The following is a 20,398-nucleotide window of genomic DNA, read 5'->3' on the forward strand; positions in this document are numbered from 1 at the left end:
ATATCTTAGCAGAATCTTAACTTTGGGAATTAGGGAAGGATTATTGCAAATAATAGAAAAGTAAGATCTTCAGTTTGCATTGAAAGTGGTCATTTCTATAGAATTTGAGTTAATCAGTAATGTTACATTTAAGTGATAGGAGAATCACATGGTTATGTTTTCTTTGAAAACCTAACATAATAGTTCATTTGTAAAGTCCTGATAATAGAAGCCGGATTGGAGGAGGAGATGGGGAAAGTAAAGGACTAAGACTGGGTGGTAGTAGAATCCAATTTGTCTATTATATGTGAGTTCTTATATGATCCAGGATTTCATATCAAGCATTGTGAAAATTCTTGTTACTGTTATTTTCAAGATACACATACTTCCATAGCTATGAAGAATTTTCAAGTCACTCATTGTAAATAAATTGTCACCAACTTATTTATATTTTGCATTTTATTATGCCTTAAGGGTTAGTGGTCATACATTTCTAGATTAGGAAACTAGTATCTTCTAGAAGTGCCTTAGTCGGTCACCAGCCTTTTGATCAGAAGGAGCCAATCACACAGAACTCTGGGACCATGTGATTCAACTTCAGCACTCTGGCAGATTTTATTTAACATAATTAGTTTCAACATCTTGAATTAGGTTGATTATGTTTTAGCTGCACTTTTATAAACAGAGAAACTTACAGAAACACAGTAAAGCTAGTGATCTTTATACTTTCAAACATGAAAATAAACAAGATTTTGTGATTATTGTTTCTTTTGATGGTAAAACCACTTTAAAGGCTTTTACCTATCTCTGAGTGTAGGCTAACCCTTCTGACCTTGATAGGATAGTCACAGATACACTATACTTTTAAATGGGTTTATAGAGAAAAACTTTGTCCTGCTGTGTCTATGTCTATACTTTAAAAAGCAGGTGGTATACAAACATTCTAATACTGAATATCATCAGCATAATTCAAATCCTTTTTAGGTGGATTGTAAAAGTTAATTTAAAGGGCTGACCCAGGAAATGTTATTTATAACACTTGGGTGGATCTTTATTGTGAACATTGTCCAGGATATAAAAAATGCCATGCAAACATCAAGATAGAAAACTGAAGTGTCTTCTGAATGCAGGACAGGCAGGTAACTTGTTTCGTGGGATAAACAATGAACTGGGCCTTAATTACAGTAGTTTCTTTTACTAGAGTTTTACATATTTATTTGGTTGATCTGCTAATGATTATGTTGAGTAGTAGTCTTGTTTTATCACTTTGATGTATCCTGATGTCGTGTATCACATCTTTCCATCTTGCCAACACCGGGAGATACATGAGGGGGTGGCAGAAAGTCTTGGACGATTATGGTGTCTTGGGTCTTGGGTTTCAGGAGGAAGAGGAGTGTTGCGATGATTGGCTTTACAGGAATAAGAAGACGGATCCTCATCTTTGGTCCCTTTACTTGCATATGTATTCATAGACGCAAGCTGAAAAGCCGGGGGTGGCTGTCCGTACTCAGACAGCTTGTTCTGACGGTGGGAGCAGTAATCGTTTTAACCATGTTGGTTGAGGCGTACACTTCATTTTGAAACCATAGTTCACTGCTTGAAGGGCTGTTACGTTTTATGTGTTAGGCTTTGAATATTGGGTCTAAAAATGGTAATATCAAGTTGCATTAATTTGTTTTATATCTTGGGTATATAGGGCTTGTCATGGGTTTGCAAAAGTAAAATCCTCTCGTATTAATAACCTTAATCTCTTTACCACCACATACTTCCTATATTTTAATGTAAATTATACCACACCGTCAGACCTGGCTTCCAGAATGCTCAGCACTTCATGTGAGATACTTTTACATAAGGGATAGAATTTGAAGATAGTTTTGGGGTGAGGAAACCTCTCTCTTTCTGTGTGTGTCACTTGTGGGCTTCTGTCTCAGTATAAAATGTGATTTGTCAAATCCTTTCTTGTTATGAATCTTATAATATTTTTTCTAAGCTCCCTTTTTCGAAGAACATAAAAATTCCTCATTCTCTGTTCACATCAATTATCTTTTTACTTTAGTCATGCGAAGTTATTGTGAGAATAGTGTTTCACCCACTGGACATTAACTTTGGTGATAGAAATACTAGGGCAAGAAGCATGTCACTTTCACTGGAATATGTGTTCTATAACTTCCTTTTTTAAAATTTTTATTTATTTTTATTTTTTAATGTTTTTATTTATCTTTGAGAGAGAGAGAGAGCATGAGCAGGGGAGAGTCAGAGAGAGAGGGAGACACAGACTCTGAAACAGGCTCCAGGATCTGAGCTGGCTGTCAGCACAGAGCCCGACGCGGGGCTCGAACCCACGAACCGCGAGATCATGACCTGAGCCGAAGTCGAACGCTTAACCGACTGAGCCACCCAGGCGCCCCTAACTTCCTTTCTTTCATTCTCACTAATATGTAATACATTTTAGCTGCTTTGAGCATTTTGGGTTGGTGGGAGTATTGTAATCTTAGCCTTCGTAGGGAACTAGTGAAGAGAAGAACATTTCAAAAGAAACTGGTGAAAGGAAAAAAAAGCTTCTGTGGCTTTTTTAATGATACATTTTTATTTTTACACTGAAGTAGAAAAGCAAGTGTTCCTGTTTTTCCTGACAGAATTGTTCTCACAATTTTTTATTAGATAATTACCTAAGCTTTTGTGTTCCTAACAACAAGCTGTGGCCTTAAGTTTAGGTGATGGGACTCAAGTGAACTTTTTACATTTTGTTCCTGACAGCTGGCCAACATTTGTTTATCCTGGCACGGAGAAGAGAGCTCTGACTTGGAGAACAGCATTCTCCAGGAGTGTGACTGAGGACTCCCTTGGCTGTGTAATAAACCCACACCTCCTCCTCTCAAAAGCAGGTTTAGCAGCTGCAGATCTTCTTTTTTGTTCTTGAAGGAATTCTTGTTTGTTTTGTTTTTAAGTAATTTTAATAAAGAAGAGATGAGCTAATGTACGCCTAGCATTTGTAGGCAGTACAGATTCCTTACTAAGGGTCTGGTCTGTTGACTAGTGACTGATTATTGTTAATATTAAGTGAAAAAATATTTTCAGTTCTTAGGAATGGGTGGAGTAAAAGAAAAGAATGAAAGGTAAGAGATGATAATAGGAAGACAGTTGATGGCCTGACTTGCCTTGTGAACTGGCTAGAACACTATTCAGAGAAAGTATGGAAAACATCCCAGGATGTACAATACCACATATATACCATTACTTCACTACTCAGAAGAATTTCCTATAACAAAGCTATGTTTGTAGCCCAACTGTTAGCTACAGGGATTATTTAAATTATAAACTCCCTAGGAGTTTGGAGATAAGAACTATTTTTAACAATTTACATTAATTCTTTCCGGGAACGCCAACATCAAAACCTTTGGAAGTCTCTAGAAAGACTTGTGGAGATTTGGGTACTGTAGAATATCCAGTGTATCACTTTAAGTTGCACTTAACAGACAATAGCAATAGCAGTTGATATTTGAGCATCTTGGAAAGGCATTGAATGTCGGTGCTAAGGAGTTTACATTTGGTAAGGAGCCCTGGGCCAGTCATCGCAAATTTTTAAGTTGAAAATTGGAGAGGCTTCTATTGATATCTCCTCTTTTTTAAAAAAAAAAATTTTTTTTACACTTATTTATTTTTGAGAGACAGAGAGAGTGTACAAGCAGGGGAGGGGCAGGGAGAGAATGAGACACAGGATCTGAAGCAGGCTCCGGGCTCCGAACTGTCAGCACAGAGCCCGTTGCAGAGCCCGAACCCACAAACCACGAGATCATGACCTGAGCCAAAGTCGGACGCCCAACCAGCCGAGTCACCCAGACGCCTCTGAGATCTCCTTTTAAAGTTCACCTCATTATTTGTTGAATACCTACCAGAGCATCTCCTTGTTCCTCACTTCCTCATACGCAGCCATTTATAATTACTCCTCTGTACGTGCCCTCAGATATCTTGACTCCCCACCTGTTGTACACATCTGGTTCACTCCTGGTTAAATTCAGCTCTGTCCATTCTACATGTAGATGGAGAACGTAAAATACAACGTCATTGAATGGTCTCTACATTTTGGCCACTGAGCTCAAGTGGGTCTTGAGAACCCCTGAAACCTGAAACCCTACCATGTTTTCTTAACCTATGCATTCTCACACATGCTGGCAGTAATTTCTCTTCTTTCAGACTTCCACCACCTCTTCACCTCTCACTCCTCACTGCCAGTGAATGACCTTGCTTCCTGATTTCTTGAGAAAATAAGCAACCAGAAGAAACCTGTACACTCCTGCCATCTTCCAATGAATTTTTCTCCATTTGGTCATATATACTCTGCTTTTCCTGCTCTACCTCTAGGTGAACTATCCATTCTCTTATTTAAGTCATACCTCTTCGCTTATCTTCTAGATCTTGACTCTTAGCGTCGCAATAACATCATTTCAGCAATTCTCCCTTGTGCTATGGCATCATTTTTTCCCTCTCTACTGGAATATTCTCTTCAGCACAGAAACTGCCTATGATATCTAATATTATTAAAAAAGATACCCTCCCTTGAATCCACTTTCCCCCTTTGGCCATTCCCCCATTTCCTTGTTCCATTTACAGTGGAACTCCTTGCCATGAAAGAATTGTCTGTACAGTTTCCTCTTCTCATTCTATCCTGAAGCCGTTCTAATCAGACTCTGCCAACTAAGCTACTGCACATGATTGTGCAGGTGCTGTCCTGCACACGAGTGTCACATTCGAGAGGACAGTGATCACATATTTGTGACTGATTTTCCAGCAGGTGGCACTAAATTTCTTGTTCTCACAAAAGCATATTCTATGATAGTTTTGTAAGAGATGGAAGTAGTGTGTCTTCGGGAAGGGCATTGCTTAAATCCACATGAAGGCTCTGCATGGGCTAGTAGTGTTACCGCTCCGCCAAAGGAGCTTTTGTTCACAAATGACCACCTTCCTCATCTTGCGTTAATCTTCAGTCCAGTTAGCATTCATGACAGTCGCTCATTTCCTTCCTCATGAAATGCTGCCTTCACTTAGCTTAGGGACACCACTCTCTTGTCATCTGCCTCACTCGCCATCATTTTTAGACCCTTTTTTAGTCTCTCCTTATCTCCCTAACCCCCTAAAGATTGTTTTAGGACCTTTTTCCTAACTCATTTCCTTGGTAATATCAACTAGCATTATGGCTCTAGGTGCCATTTATACACTAGTAATTTCCCATTTTCTATCATCAGCCTGGACTGCTTTGTTTCCAGACTTCTGTATCCAACTGCCTACATTGCTACTTAGATATTTGATATAGGCATCCTACTTTTAAAAAACTTTATTTTGAACTAATTGTAGGCTTACAGGAAGTTCAAAGATCATGCAGAGAGCTCTCATGCCCTCCCTCATTAGTCTTCTCGAATGTTAACATCCTACGTAGCCATGGTACAATGGGACTGTTCTCAAAAGAAAGGAATTAACATTGGAACGGTGCTACTAACCGTGGACTTTGTTCAGATTTCACCAGTCTTCCCACAAACGTTCCAGGATCGTATCTAGCCCCCTTCCATCTATGATTTTCAGGTTTTGATGACCTTTTGAAGATGACTGCTCAGATACCTTGTAGGATGGTCCTGCAATTTGACTGTATGTGATGTTTTTCTGTGATCAGATTGAGGCTATGGGTTTCGGGGGGAAATCCCACAGAGGGTGCTATTGGGACATCTCAAATTTCATATGTTCAAAATTGAACTCCTTATTCAACTTTTCAGATCTCTGCTGTTTTCCCTAGCTCGCTAATTGGCAGTTCTGTTTTTCCTTTTGGTGGGCCAGTGTGTCTCGGACTCCACACCAGAACCACTAAATCAGAGACTGGAGATAAGGGCTGACAATTCTGTTTTCATACGCTCTCCTGGAGGTTCTGTTGTGTACTAAAGATTGAGAGGCACTGGCTTATGTCATAGCCCCTAATAATTCTCTGGACTCGGCTTTGTTTCTCCTCATCAGTCAGTAAGTTCTGTTAGTTCTTTCTTCAAAATAAATCCAGAATCCCCTACTTGTCACCATCTCCACTGCTCCCACCCTGTTTCTTTTTAAGTTTTTTTTTTTTTTTTAATTCCAGTTAGTCAGCATCCAGTGTAACAGCAGTTTCAGGTGTCCAGCACAGTGCTTCGCCACTTCCCTGCATCACCCGGTGCTCATCCTGATAAATGTACTTTTTCATCTCCATCTGTTTTCCCCACCTGCCCTCTGGTGACCATCAATGTGTTCTCTATAGTTAAGAGTTGGTTTGCCTCTCTCTTTCTCCTTTGCTTGTTTGTTTTGTCTTAAATTCTACATATAAATGGAATGGTATTTGTGTTTCTCTGACTTATTTTGCTTAGCATTATACTCTATGTTGCTACAGATGGCAAGATTTCATTCTTTTTATGGCTGAGTAATATTCTGTTGTGTATATATACCACATCTTCTTTATCCATTTATCAATTGATGGACATTTGGGCTGATTGTATATCTTGGATATATAATGCGGTTGTAAACCTAAGGATGCATGTATCTCTTTGAATTAGTGTTTTTGTATTTGGGTAAATAGTAATGTGATTGTTGTTTGGTTTTCTAGATTTTTTTTTTTTTTTAATGTTTATTTATTCTTTGAGAGACAGAGACAGAACATGAGTGGGGAAGGGGCAGAGACAGGGAGACACAGAATCCGAAGCAGGCTCCAGGCTCTGAGCTGTCAGCACAGAGCCCAGCGTGGGGCTCGAACCCACAAACTGCAAGATCCTGTCCTGAGCCGAAGTCAGACGCTCAACCGACTGAGCCACCCAGGCTCCCCTGTTTTCCAAGTTTTTGAGGAACCTGTGTGCTGTTTTCCACAGTGGCTGCACCGGTTTACATTCCCACCAGCAGTGCACAAGCGTTCCCCTTACCCCACATCCTCACTAACGCCTGTTGTTTCTTGTGTTGTTGATTTTATTTAGCCATTCTGACAGGTGTGAAGTGACATCTCTCTGTGGTTATGATTTGCATCTCCCTGATGGGAAGTGATGATGAGCATCTTTTCATGTCTGTTGGCCATGTTGTCTTCTTTGGAAAAACATCTGTTCATATCTCCTGCCTATTTTCTAATTGTATTAATTTGGGGGGTTTTTTGGTGTTGAGTTGTACAAGTGCTTTACATATTTTGGATACTAACCCTTTATCAGATTTGTTATTTGCAAATATCTTCTCCCATTCCGTAGGCTGCTTTTTAGTTTTGTTGATCGTTCCCTTTGCTGTGCAGGAGCTTTTTATTTTGACATAGTCCCAATAGTTCACTTTTGCTTTTGTTTCCCTCGCCTCCGGAGACCTATCTAGAAAGAAGTTGCTATGGCCGATGTCAAAGAGGTTGCTGTCTGTGTTCTTTTCTAGGGTTTTTATGGTTTCAGGTCTCATAGTTCAGTCTTTGGTCATTTTGAATTTATTTTTGTGTATAGTGTAAGAAAGTCCAGATTCTTTCTTTTGCATAGTGTTGTCCAATTTTCCCAGCACCATTGTTGAAGAGATTGTCCTTTTCTTACTGCATATTCTTTCCCTGCTTTGTCGAAGATTAACTGACCAATTAGTTGTGGGTTTATTTCTGGGTTTCCTGTTCTGTTCCATTAATTCGGTGTCTGTTTTTGTGCCAGTACCTTACTGTTTTGATTATGACAGCTTTGCATTTTAACTTGAAGGTCTGCCCTGTAATAATTTACTGTCATCCCTTATCTCTTCCCTGGGCTTCCAGCCATTGTCCTTGCTTCTCTACTGCCTCCTGTGCCCCTCGGTTGATTGTAACTTAGATCACGGCACTCCTCTGCTTGGGTGTTCCAGAGGGCCTCCTCTCACTAAAGCCCCAAACCCTTTTATCGACAAAAACATGACTTTTCCTGTCCTTTATCATCTACCAGCCTTGACCGTGCTTGCTGCCTCCAAAGACTTGCTCCAATAGACCAGGTGTGTGCCCCCTCAGGATCTTCGTATTTTTATCTCTACATGGATATTCCTCCCTTGAATCTCTTTTGGCTCATTCTGACATCTTACATTTCTTATCAGAGAAATTTTTCTGACCTCCCTATAAAATAATCATGCCCCCCTCCCATCTCCTTCTCATTCCCTATCCCCCTTACCCCACTTTATTTTTTTCTCACTTCACTTCCTCTTACACATATGTTTACTTGTTTGTTATCTCTGTATTCGTCAATAAAATGTAAGCTTCATTAAGGGTGAACATTTATTTCTACTACTCTATCCCCAGAGCATTGCCTGGCTCGGCACTCTGTCAGTATTAGTTGTTCAAATGAATGAGTGAATGCCAAGCACATGTTGACACATTTGGTGATACAGAAGTAGTCAGAATACTGTCCTTGGCTTCAAGAAATTTACATCCAAGGTTGCAGAGATAGGCAGTTGAAAAATAACGGATAGAAGTGCTAAATCATTAGGCAAGCAAGGTCATGGAATAGTAGAGGAGGTTGAAGTTAAGAAGGCTTTTTGATATTTGCATCAGATTTGGAGGGATACTTAGGAGCATTGGATGAAGTAATTATCATAGACTAAGAGCTGTAGCAGAAGAAAATTTTAACAGCAGGGTGGAAGGGATAGTTGACGAATGATGAGCGGCGTTTGGGTAATGAGTACAGAATCCACGGGGAGGTATAGTAATAATGACAGCTGACACTTGAGTACATCTGTGACTGGCATTCATTGTTCTGGAGGTATAGCAGTAAACATTTACTCCAACAAGAACAGGTATTTCTTACAGGGCTCTGTAAGATACTTAGGCTAGTGAGGAAATTAAGGCACGATGAGGGTATAACTTCTCCAAAGTGACATTGCTAGTACGGGGTGAGGCTGGGCTTCAAGTCAGCTTGGTCTTAGAGCCCAGAATGAGACCCACTGTACTGACTCCATACATTGTAAAGCTTGGTGGGGCCTAGATCGTGGAGAGTATAAAAAGGAGTGTCATAGCAGTACCTTTCTAAAGAGTGAAAGTGTAAAAAATGATTGTCAGCTGGTGGAAGACTGGATGATTAAAGTATGTTGTATCCACACTGTGTAGTTGATAACGAATGAGGAAAATTCTCCATGTACTTGGCTATTGAGTATGTCAGCCATCCATTGTTCAGTTACAGACTCCCGTGAGGTGCCTCAGGTATGTTTTCATTTTTATAAAAATCATCAAACTATGTATATATTTGTAAGTGTACAGAAAATGAAGCTGGAAAAGATAAATTGAATTTTCAGAGAGTAGGTATAAGGGAGACATTGCTTTTCATTTCTTTTTCTTTTTTTTGGTTAGCATCTACCGAAAATAATTTAAAACAGATTAAAATGCCCCCAAATATAGTAGGAAATAGGACAGACTGCTTCAGGTAAGTGTCCATGAAAAAGAAGATGGATAGAAGAGATAATGTCATTATTCCTTTGTACATTCTTGAGAAATTGATGTGTGCTAGGACACAGCCAGAAGCCACAGATTGAAAATGTCATGTCTAACTACATTTTTAAAAAAACTTTTTAGGTATGCAATCCTTTGGTTTTTAATATATTCACAAAGGTGTACAACAGTCATCAGTGTAATTCCAGAACATTTCATTATCCCCCAAAGAAACCCCTTCCCCATTAGCACTTACTGCCTCTTCTCCCCTCCCCACCAGGCCCTGTCTGTCTCCATAAATGTTGCTTATTCTGGAAATGCCTCATAAATAGAATCATATAACATGTGACTTTTTTGCCTGACTTCTTTCACTTAGCATAGTGTTTTTAAGATTTATCTGTGTTGGAGCACCAGGTTGGCTCAGATGGTAGATAGAACATGCAACTCTTGATTTCAGCGTTGTGAGTTCAAGCCCCATGTTGAGTGGAGAGCTTACTTAAAAAAAAAACTTATCCATGTTATAGCGTTTATCAGTATTTGATTTCTTTTAATGGTTTAATATATTCCCTTGTATGATACATAATCTTTCATTCGTTCATCAGTTGATGGGCACTTTTTGGCAATTGTCCATACCGTTCTCAACATTCAGGAACCGGTTTTTTGTTGTTTGTTTTTTAATGAACATGTGTTTTCAGTTCTTTTGGGTATATAGCTAGGAGGGGAATTACTGGGTCATAATGGTGACTGTATTTAACATCTGGAGGAACTGCCAAATTGTTTTCCAAAGTGGCTGCACCATTTTACATTTCTATCAGCAGTTTTGTTACCTTTTTCATTATAATCATCTGGTTGTTTTGAGGGTGGTAACTCATTGTGGCATTGAATTATATTGTCAGGGGGCTAATGATGTTGGGTATTTTTCAGATGCTTATTGGCAATTCGTGTATCTTTTATGGAGAAATGGCCATTCACATTCTTTGCCCACTTTCAAAGTTGGGTTTAATAATCCTTTATTTCTTTATCTGTAGCATCTCAAATTCTGTCTCCTTTTCTTTTGTTTATTTGTGCTCCTTTTTTTCCTGGCGGTGTGTCTTTATTTAGTCTTTTCATAGAACAAGATTTTATCTTAATGTTGTGGCACATTGTATGTTTGTCCCTACCTACGTGAGGCAGATTATATAGAATGAGAACAAGGCACAGTGATAGTTAAATAAATCAGTTTGTGAACAGCTGTACCAAAATGATGAGTTATTCCTCTGTTTCAGAGAGACGACGTGAAAAAGATTAAGTAAACAGTAATTACATCTTGTAGTTCACATCCTCATGAGATACGGTGCTCAGGGATGAATTATTTGCTTTCAGAAATTATATGTCTTGGGGCGCCTGGGTGGCTCAGTCGGTGAAGCATCTGACTTCCGCTCAGGTCATGATCTCACGATTCGTGAGTTCGAGCCCCACGTCGGGTTCTGTGCTGACGGCTCGGAGCCTGGAGCCTGCTTTGGATTCTGTGTCTCCCTCTCTCTCTGCCCCTCCCCTGTTTGCACTCTGTCTCTCTCTTTCTCAAAAATAAATAAACATTAAAAAATGTTTTTAAAAAATTATACTTTTTAAAGTATCTCTTTTGACTTGCTTACCTGTGGATTGTAATCCCGTATCTGTTTGCAAGTTTCAGTGGGCACATATCAGAATTAGTAATTCAGTAAGTTAGTGACTAGTTGTTAAATATCTACTGTGTGTGGGCCCTGCTCTGCATTCCAGAAAGGCAGCAGTGACCGAGACAGAAGTTCCTACTCTCATGACACACGTATTCTAGTAAAGGAGACCAAAAATCAGTATACAGATACGGATGCCATTGATTTCTAATAGTAGCAGATGCTATGAAGAAAATAAGGTGATGTCACAGTAAGTGACTTCAGGGTGAGGGGTAGTCCTCTCAGGAGATGCCTACGTTGAGATGTGAGTGGTACAGGGAGTCAGCCATGCAAAGGCGTATCTCAGGCAGACGTAACTAATACAGAAGACTTTGAGTCGATTTTTGAGGAGTAGAGAAGAAAACCAGTGTGGATGGGGCTTACTTAAGAAGAGACTGGAATGGTAAGCGTTGTGAGGGCGCTGGGCAGAGCGCCCTGGTCATGGAGCGCCCTGTATGCCAGGGAAGAGAAGGTGGGTTTTATCCCAAGTGCAAGAGAGTCTGTGGTGGATTTTGAGTAAGAGAGTGACGAGCAGTAACACTCCCTCACATATCTCCAAGGGAGTTAACCACATACCTTCAGGGAGTCCAGCATAGTACTCTACTCTTCCCGAGTATGCCTGTCCACAGTCAAGTTTTCTCATTGTCCTAGTACTGTGCTTTATAGCGCCTTCTTTGATCCAGTTCGGAATTACATATTAGCACCTTGTTTCTTGCGTGTCTTAATCTGCAGCAGTTCTTAAGCCTCTCTTTCTCTCTCACGTTTACATCTGTAAATGGCACACTTTCATTGTTTCACGGACTGTTCCTAATTTGGATTTAATTGATTGTTTCTTCATGATTCAATTCAATTTATGTACTTTTGTCAAGAGAAATGTGACGTATCTATGTAGACATGATAGTCCTGTAGCACACGACACCAGAGGCTACTTGATGCTACTCTGTCCATTACTGGTAGTGCGGATTTTAGACTACTTGGTTTAGGTATTGATTATCAGACTTTTCCACTCTATTTTTTTTTTTGTAAAAAATTATCAAATACTTAGTGCAAATAATCTTCCTCCCAGCAGTCTTCTACCTAATGGTGAAAATTAGTTATCACGATTGTTGCAGGATGGTGATTTGCTATCATTCTGTACAGTAACTGGTTGGTTAGTTGGTATTCTACAAAAAGAACTCTTATCTATTTATATATGGATTCATGGAGTCTTTCATTCAATGGGTTATATAGTTAATGTTATTCCTTTGATAGTCAAACGGTCCCAAATCTGGCCAACGAGAACCTGGCCAAACTATATCCTGTACCACTTACTACCGCTCAGTTTCTGAGAATTTTCTTCGTTTTTAGTATAAGAGGGTCCACGCTCATCTTGAACTTCCCTTGCCTTAGCCCTGAAGTCAGCCATTTTTTAAGAGCCCGGATTCCTTTCAGTTAAAATGGTATTCAGCAATCAAGATCTGGGCATTAGGTATGTTTGTGGCTCCTGTGAATGTCATTGTTTCTAGTCTTAGTGGACAGAGTTACAAAACAGGTATGTTTAAATCACAAATTCATACTGATAATCTAATTTCAGTCCAATACCTGGGTTCTTCTTTGCCTGCCCCGTTCCTTACTTTTGTCTCCCTTCCCTCCTAGTGAGAAACTGAACTACTCGCAGGTGTACTGATTCCATATTTGCCCACTTATATGGGACATACCAGTAGCTTCAGAATTGCTGTGTGGCATACTGCTGTCAACAGCCAATCTAAGTAAAATTCAGGATTTATGCACAGTTCTCTAGATGAGAATAAATAAAATTCTGTGTTTAAAATTTACTTGGATTAGTTCCTTTTTTCCTATGTAAGTAGGGTGTTCATTTAGTAATAAATACATCTTAATCTTTCTGGATGTTGCCAGATTCCCGTACGTTGGAGATGATGTATATACATTTTTTTCCTTACAGCTTTATTGTGAGGAACATACATTTGGTACATTTGATACACAGTGAAGTACATTCATTCCAAGTGTTTGATAAGTTTTGACATATATATGCCTATAATACCAACACCATAATCAATATTAATGATGGATATTTTCAGTGTAATTTTCATTTAAATTTCTTTCATTAGCGTATTTTTATGTTTAGGAGCCATTTGCATTTTTTTCTGGGAATTGGCTCTTTTTAATATTTATTTATGAAAAAAGGCTTTTTTTTTTTTTTTAATGTTTATGTTTGAAAGAGAGACAGAGCATAAGTGAGGGAGGGGCAGTGAGAGAAGGAGACACAGGATCCGAAGCAGGCTCCAGGCTCTGAACTGTCAGCACAGAGCCCAAAGCCGGGATCCAACTCACAGACTGCCTTGTGACCTGAGCCAAAGTTGGATGCTTAACGGACTAAGCCACCCAGGTGCCACTGTTTGTTTATTTTTGAGAGAGAGAGCGAGAGCACATGCACATTTGTGTGGGTAGGAGAGGGAGCAGAGAGAGAGAGGAAGACAAAATCCCAAGCAGGGTCCACTCTGTCAGTGTAGATCTCAACAGGGGATTCGAACTCACGAACCTTGAGATCATGACTTGAGCCAAAATCAAGAGTCGAATGCTAACTGACTGAGTCACCCAGGCGCCCCTGGTTTGACTTTTGTAGTGTCCCCTTCCACCTTTTTAAATAGAACTGTTTGCTTTTCTCTTCCCTATTTTAAAGAAGTTTTTACTACATATTAGGGATATTAACTATATAATATCAGTAACTTGTAACGTCAGTAATGTATGTAGGCAATAGCAGTAAGAAGTCTTAGAGGAAAACAGGAGTAAATCTGTGACTGGACTCAGCAGTAATCTTTTAGATGTGATACCAAAAGCACCTGTGACAGAGGGAAAGCTAAAGTGGAATTCACCAAACATCAAAACATTTGTGTCCAGTGATGCTATCAAGAAAGTAAGAAGACAGTCCATAAAATGGAAGAAAATACAGGTTTTTTTTTTTAGTTCTCTAGAGTGATTTCATTTTTTCTAGGCTTTCCCTGCTCCAGAATTAGGTTTCAGCTTCCTGCAGTCTTTCTCATCAGTGCCACATGTTCATCTGTTCCGCTGCCTTCAAAGGTCTCTTCCCCCTCTTTTTTAAGTTTTTATTTATTTTGAGAAAGAAAGAGAGAACGAGCAGGAGTGGGGCAGTGGGAGAGGGAGAGAGAATCCCAGAGGGCTCTGAGTTGTCAGCATGGAGCCTGACTCTGGGCTCGATCCCATGAACCGTGAGATCTTGAGCCGAAATCAAGAGTTGGGCACTTACCTGACTGAGAGCCACCCAGACCCCTTTCCCCTCTTTCTTCATTCCTTATGAGTGAATGTGATTTTGTGTCCTTATATTGTCACTTTGGAGTGATCTTATGAGAAAATGATTTTATGAGAAATGTATTGATTTTTTAAAAATATGCTTTGTAATTTTTTGTTTGTGAGTTCAGCTTGCCTTGTTTTAAACAGGTTTGCTTTCTTTCCTTTTCGCCATACTCCTCCTTTCCAGTAAGGCAGTTTTGAAATTGCCCCAGCCTGAATTTTTGAAATCCTCAGCTCTGAAGAAAGTCTTAGAGGAGGATCTTTTGGAGAAATTCCTCCAGTCCTTGAGCCAGGATATGGCGATGTTACTGGCTGCATGGATATTTCTAATTCTTCCCTGCACAGCAGGCAAGCACTTTTCATTTGAAACCGCACTTATGAGTTAAGCTTTTTCAGCCTCTGTCCCTATCCAGACACAGCACCTGTGTTTTAAGTAGTGAGTCTGTCTCACTTGAGGTGTCTTGGGTTTCATTAGTCCTGGGGAGTCGGGTTTTTGATCCTGGTGCCTCTTTCCACTCTCAGCTCCCTGAGTTCCCCCTGGCTTGAGCCCTGGTTCATGGATGGGAGTTTATCACTGTTGTTTCTGGAAAAGCCTGAAGTGACTGCTTAATTTTTCTCTTAATTACTGTATTCATCTATACGGGGTCAGCTTTTTCGCTTTTCCAGCCTTTCATTTGTACTTTTAAGGATCATTTTATGTTTAGTAATTGAAACATACCCTAAGTTCCAGAAAGCCCAGTTCTAATCTTATACCCCGTTTAATGATTTCTCCTTCCCGCATTCTCATTTCTTGTTTGTTTTATTTTGCCTTTTTTTTTTTTTAACTTATTTTGAGGGGAGGGAAGGGACAGAGAAAGAGGGAGAGAGAGAATCCCCAGCAGGCTCTGCACCGTCAGCGCCCGATGTGAGGCTCGAACCTACAGATCGTGAGATCATGACCTGAGCCGAAACTAAGAGTTGGACGCTTAACCGACTGAGCCCCCCAGGGGCCCCTACATTCTCATTCTGATTAAGGTGGTGGTGGTTTTAGTCTTTTAATCATTACCTTCTTCTTCTTACTCTTGTGGTGCTTACTTTCAAGGCTGAGGAAGAAGAAAGAGGAAAGGGAGCAGAGTTTTACTTGAATGATCCTGTTGTGGTCCAGCATGGTGTCATGGCCTAGCTCTTTTGTGCTAAACCCTAATACATTTTTTTTCCAAGGCCCTTATGGGACCTATTGCTTGCCCACACAGGCAGTATACTTCATATTTCACCGTTGGCAACACTCTTCTTTCCTTTATTCCTGGCTCAGCTCTTGCCTGTGAGTACCCCTGTGTTGTGTGGATCATCTTACCTTGGTACATTGGTCTCATAGGTGGACTTCCGTTGAATGGGCTTCAAGCAGGACTTGCACTTGGCTCAAGGGAAGCACATGCATTTTTTTTAACCTCGTAACTTTTTATTTTGGAAAACTTCAAACCCATAGGAAAGTTGAGAGAATGGTGGATGAATAGCCATATGCGCTTCTAGATTTTTCTTCGTGTTAATATATTTTGCCTGTTTGCTGACGTTTTCTTGGCTGAGGTAATTGAGGATCATAATGCAGACATTATATTACTACATCCCTGAATATTTCTGCATGCATCTCCAAAAATCAGACATGCTTGTACTAAATATATTTACCACATTCAGAAAATTTAACATTGATGTGATACTGTAATACATAGGCCGTACTCAGATTTCCCCAAATGTTTCAGTAAATGCCCTTGATGGCTGGTTTTCTTCCTGATTCAGGATCCAGTCACGGTTTCAGTTAGTTTTTCATGTCTCTTTAATCATGAAAAGTTCTTCACCCTTTTGTGCCTTTTGTGGTATTAATGTTTTTAAAGAATTGATGCTGGCTTCTTTGCAGAATACCTCTTCACTTAGATGTGTGTGGTTGTTTTCTCATGATTAGATTTAAATTTAACATTTTTACTAACATTTTGGTTAAGGTGATATTCACCAGATTTTTCTGTAAAAGTTCCTTTTTCCCTTTTGCTCTAATCTATGGGGTGTCATTTTCAGACTGAGTGGATATCCTTTTCCCTAACAGTCTCCCGCCCAATGGTTTTTCAGCATCTGTTGATCATTTTTGTCTGAATCAATTATTAATACTTTGGTATTTACAATATGGTGATTTTCTAATTCTGTCATTCTTTCTGTGAGCAGGTGTTGGCATTCTCCTATAAAAGAGAATTTTTCGGGGTGCCCAGGCGGCTCAGTCGGTTAAGCATCCGACTCTGGATTTCGGCTCAGGTCATGATCTCATGGTTCGTGAGAACGAGCCCCACATTGGGCTCCGAGCTGACAGCATGGGGCCTGCTTGGGTACTTTTTAACCACTTTTCTTCAACAGAAAGGCTGAGGCCATTCGACATTCTTGTACATATGGGCTTCTATTTAATTTCATATAAATGAAGGGTTTCCCCCCCTTATTTCTGAATGTTACGGACAGAATATTTGTATCCCCCCAAATCTATATGTTGAGAGCTAATCCCCAGCGTGATGATGTTTGGAGGTGAAGCTTTGGGGAGGTGATTAGGTCATGAAGGTGGAAGCCCTCACGAATGGGATTAGTGCCCTTATAAAAAAGATTCCAGAAAGATCCCTTCATCCCTCTTGTCATATGAAGATACACTGAAAAAAATGGTCTCTGAACTAGAAAGCTGACCTCGACCAAACACCGCATCTGTCAGTGCCTCTTCTTGGACTTCCCAGCTTCTAGAACCCTGAGGAACAAATGTTTGTTGTTGATAGGCCACACAGTCTGTGGTATTTGTATTATAGCAGCCAATGGACTAAGATCTATGTGGAATTAAAATAAACTATGTTGTGTGTTCATGTTACAACCACAGTAGATAAACTCTCACCAGTTATCACAACCTTCTGTCTAAAAATATTGCTATCCACATCTTTAAAGGTTTATGATGAAAATTTCAAAATTACATAGAATGTATGATGAGCTGTAATATGGTCATCAGCCTGTTTCCACAGTTTCCAGTCTTGGCATCTTCTGTACTTCCTGTCGCCACCACCAACTCTTCTGGTGATGATGTTATTTAAATTAAAAAAAAAAAAAAAGCCCCACAAGTGACACTGAATACCTCTTGGGGAAGGTAACATTTAGAGCGGTGGTAAAAGGCTTGAAAATGAGCCGAAGATACGGTTTTACACTAATAGATTTTTACAGTTTTCGTGCTAGAGCTGAAAAGTGCAATGCCTTTACTCCAGTGCTTTCCTAATGAGTTTTTAGCCAAGAAACCCTTTGAATTAAATTTCCCTGGGAATTCTAAATAAAAGTCCTTAAGAAAATCACTGTGGGGAGATTAAAACTCCACCACCTTTTCCCTACCCACAGACAAGTCGCTTCCGGATGTCTGTGAAATCCTTTGGGCTCTCTGAACACGTTTTGAAAACCAAGATAAAATGATTTGTCCAAAGCTGTACTCATAGGTGGTTGTAGAGTCAAGACTGGGACACAGATTTCTTGATTTGTACAAAAATTCTCTTTGTTCTTCCTTTTTTTTTTTTTTTTTTTTTACAATTTTCAAGAGTTTTTTCTTTCTTCCATCCTAGACACAGGTATGTAAGTGAAATAGGGCCTTCAGTCTTCTAGGAAAGCATGGAGTCTTCTAAACAACCCCAATTCCTTTCCTTTCCTTTCCTCTAATTCAGTATTAGATCAACAAAATGATCTAAGGCTTTGAACTTTCCCACAGCAGATGATTTGGGTTTACGGTGTCTGATTCTTTAAAAAAAACCAGAAAACCAGAAAACAAAAACCAATACATTTAGAATACATTGGATTTCTAAGGAAGTTGTTTCATTTTACTTTCTTGCCCATTGCTCGTATATGGATGTACAGTTGATTTTTATATATTAAACTTGTATTTTGCAACTTTGCTGAACTAATTTCTAGTTTTTTAAAAATTTATTTTATTATTTTTTTTATTTTAGCACAAGCTGGGAAGAGGAGCACAGTGTGGGGTTGGTGGGCGGGGGGGCGGGGGCGGAGAGAGAATCGTAAGCAGGCTCCATGCTCAATGCAGAGCCCAACGTGGGGCTCGATCCCATGATCCTGGGATCATGACCGAAGCTGAAATCAAGAGTCACATGCTCAGCCAACTGAGCCACACAGGCGCCCCAGTGATTTCTAGTTTCTAAATTCTGAGTTTGGCTAAGGTGTTTTTTGTTTTGTTTTTGAAAAAAATTTTGGGACATTTTTACATACAAAAATCATTTATTTTAAGTGTACAATTCCATGGTTTTTAGAAATGAATGGATGTCCAGTCATCACCACAATCCAGTTTTAGAATGTTTTCCTCATCCCCAAAAGTTCTCTTGTGCTGGTTTAGACTTAAGTTATGCTCCTACCCTCCCAGTCCCCCGGGCAACTGTTGATCTGCTTTCAGTTTCTATAACTGCCTTTTCTAGACCCTTCATATAAATGGAATTATTCAATATGCAGAGGTGTATGTCTGGCTTTTTTCAGCTAACATACTGTTTTTGAGATTCATGATCCTAGTCTGTTCCTTTTAATTGCTGACTAGCAGTCCATTGTATGGAGATATATCTATATCTATCTATCTATCTATCTGTCTGTCTGTCTGTCTGTCTATATGTCTCTTCACCAGTTGGTGGAAATTTGGATCGTGTATATGTTTAGGCTACTATGAGTAATGTTCTGAATGTTTCTGGTGTGGACAATAAGGTATCCTTTCTCTTGGATGGACTCCTAGGAGGAAAATTGCTAGGTGGTATGGTAAATTTACATTTTAACCTCTCAGGGAGTTGGCACACTGTTTCCTAGCGTGGAAATGAATGGGGGTCCAGTGTCTTGACATCCTCTCTAATAGTTATTTTGTCTTTTTGATTATAGCCATTGTATTGAGTGAATAGTGGTATCTTATTGTGGTTTTCATTTGCATTTTCCTGAGGGCTTGTGATACTGAGCATCTTTTCATGTACTGATCAGCTATTTATATATTGTCTCTGGAGAAATGCCTATTCAACCTTTTACCCATTTTTATATATTTTTTTTATTGTTTAAGAGTTCTTTGTATATTTTGAATACTCGTCCCTTACCAGATACATAATTTCCAACAATTTTCTCCTAATCTGTACCCTCTCTTTTCACTTTCATATCGTGCTTTTGAAACTCAAACATTTTATTGTGATAAAGTCCAGATGTATCAAGTTTTTCTTCTATGGAGTGTACCTCTGGTATCCTAAGAACATTTTGCCAACCCAAAGTCACATATTTTTTCCCTATGTTTTCTTCAAATTTTTATAGTTTTAGCTCTTAATGCTTAGGCCTGTTTTCCAATTTAATTTAATTTTTATGTATGACATAAGGGTAAAGTCTAACTTCATATATCTAGTTGTCTTGGCACCTTTTTTGGAAAAGATTATTCTTCTCTCCATTGATTTGTGTTGACAAAAATCAACCATAAATGTAAGAAATTCTGAACTCTTAATTTTGTTTGTTGATTTACATGTCAGTCTTTGTGTCAGTACTGCACTGTCTTTGTCATTGTGATTTACAGTAAGTTTTGAAATCAGATGGTTGTATATCCTCCAACTTTTTTTTCCAAATGTTTTTGGGTATCCTAGCTTTGAATTTCCATATAAATTTTAGGATTGGCTTGTGAATTTCTACCAAAAAAAAAGCCTGCTGGAATTAGATAGTGAATGCATTAAATTTATAGGTCAGTTTGGAAAGATTTGCCAATATCAAGTGTTCCAATATTGACAATATTAAGTATCCTGATCATGAATATGAAATGTCTTCTCATTTACTTAGGTCACCATTAATTTATAATTTTAAGTATGCAAGTCCTGCCTATCTTTTACTAAGTTTATTCTTGAGTTTTTATTCTTTATGATATTGTGAATAGAATTTTTTTTTTTTTTTTACAAATAGTTTGTTGTCAAATTAGTTTCCACATAACACTCAGTGCTCATCCCCAAAGTGCCCTCCTCCATGCCCATCCCCCCCCCCCCCCGTC

The 20,398-nt window shown here is 39.2% G+C and overlaps 1 protein-coding gene and 1 non-coding gene across 2 annotated transcripts in view; one reads left to right on the plus strand and one right to left on the minus strand.

The window, feature by feature from the left end:
- EPB41L5 (erythrocyte membrane protein band 4.1 like 5) overlaps positions 1 to 20,398 on the plus strand; it is a 125,906-nt gene that overhangs the window by 64,136 nt on the left and 41,372 nt on the right. The gene's annotated exons all lie outside the window — the stretch shown is intronic.
- TRNAR-UCG lies at positions 6,719 to 6,803 on the minus strand. Its single transcript has one exon. It is a non-coding gene; the product is annotated as a tRNA-Arg (tRNA).

The sequence above is a fragment of the Hyaena hyaena genome, unplaced genomic scaffold (genome assembly GCF_003009895.1).
Source record: "Hyaena hyaena isolate Hyena2069 unplaced genomic scaffold, ASM300989v1 scaffold_91, whole genome shotgun sequence".
In the NCBI taxonomy this organism is placed as follows: Eukaryota; Metazoa; Chordata; class Mammalia; order Carnivora; family Hyaenidae; genus Hyaena; species Hyaena hyaena.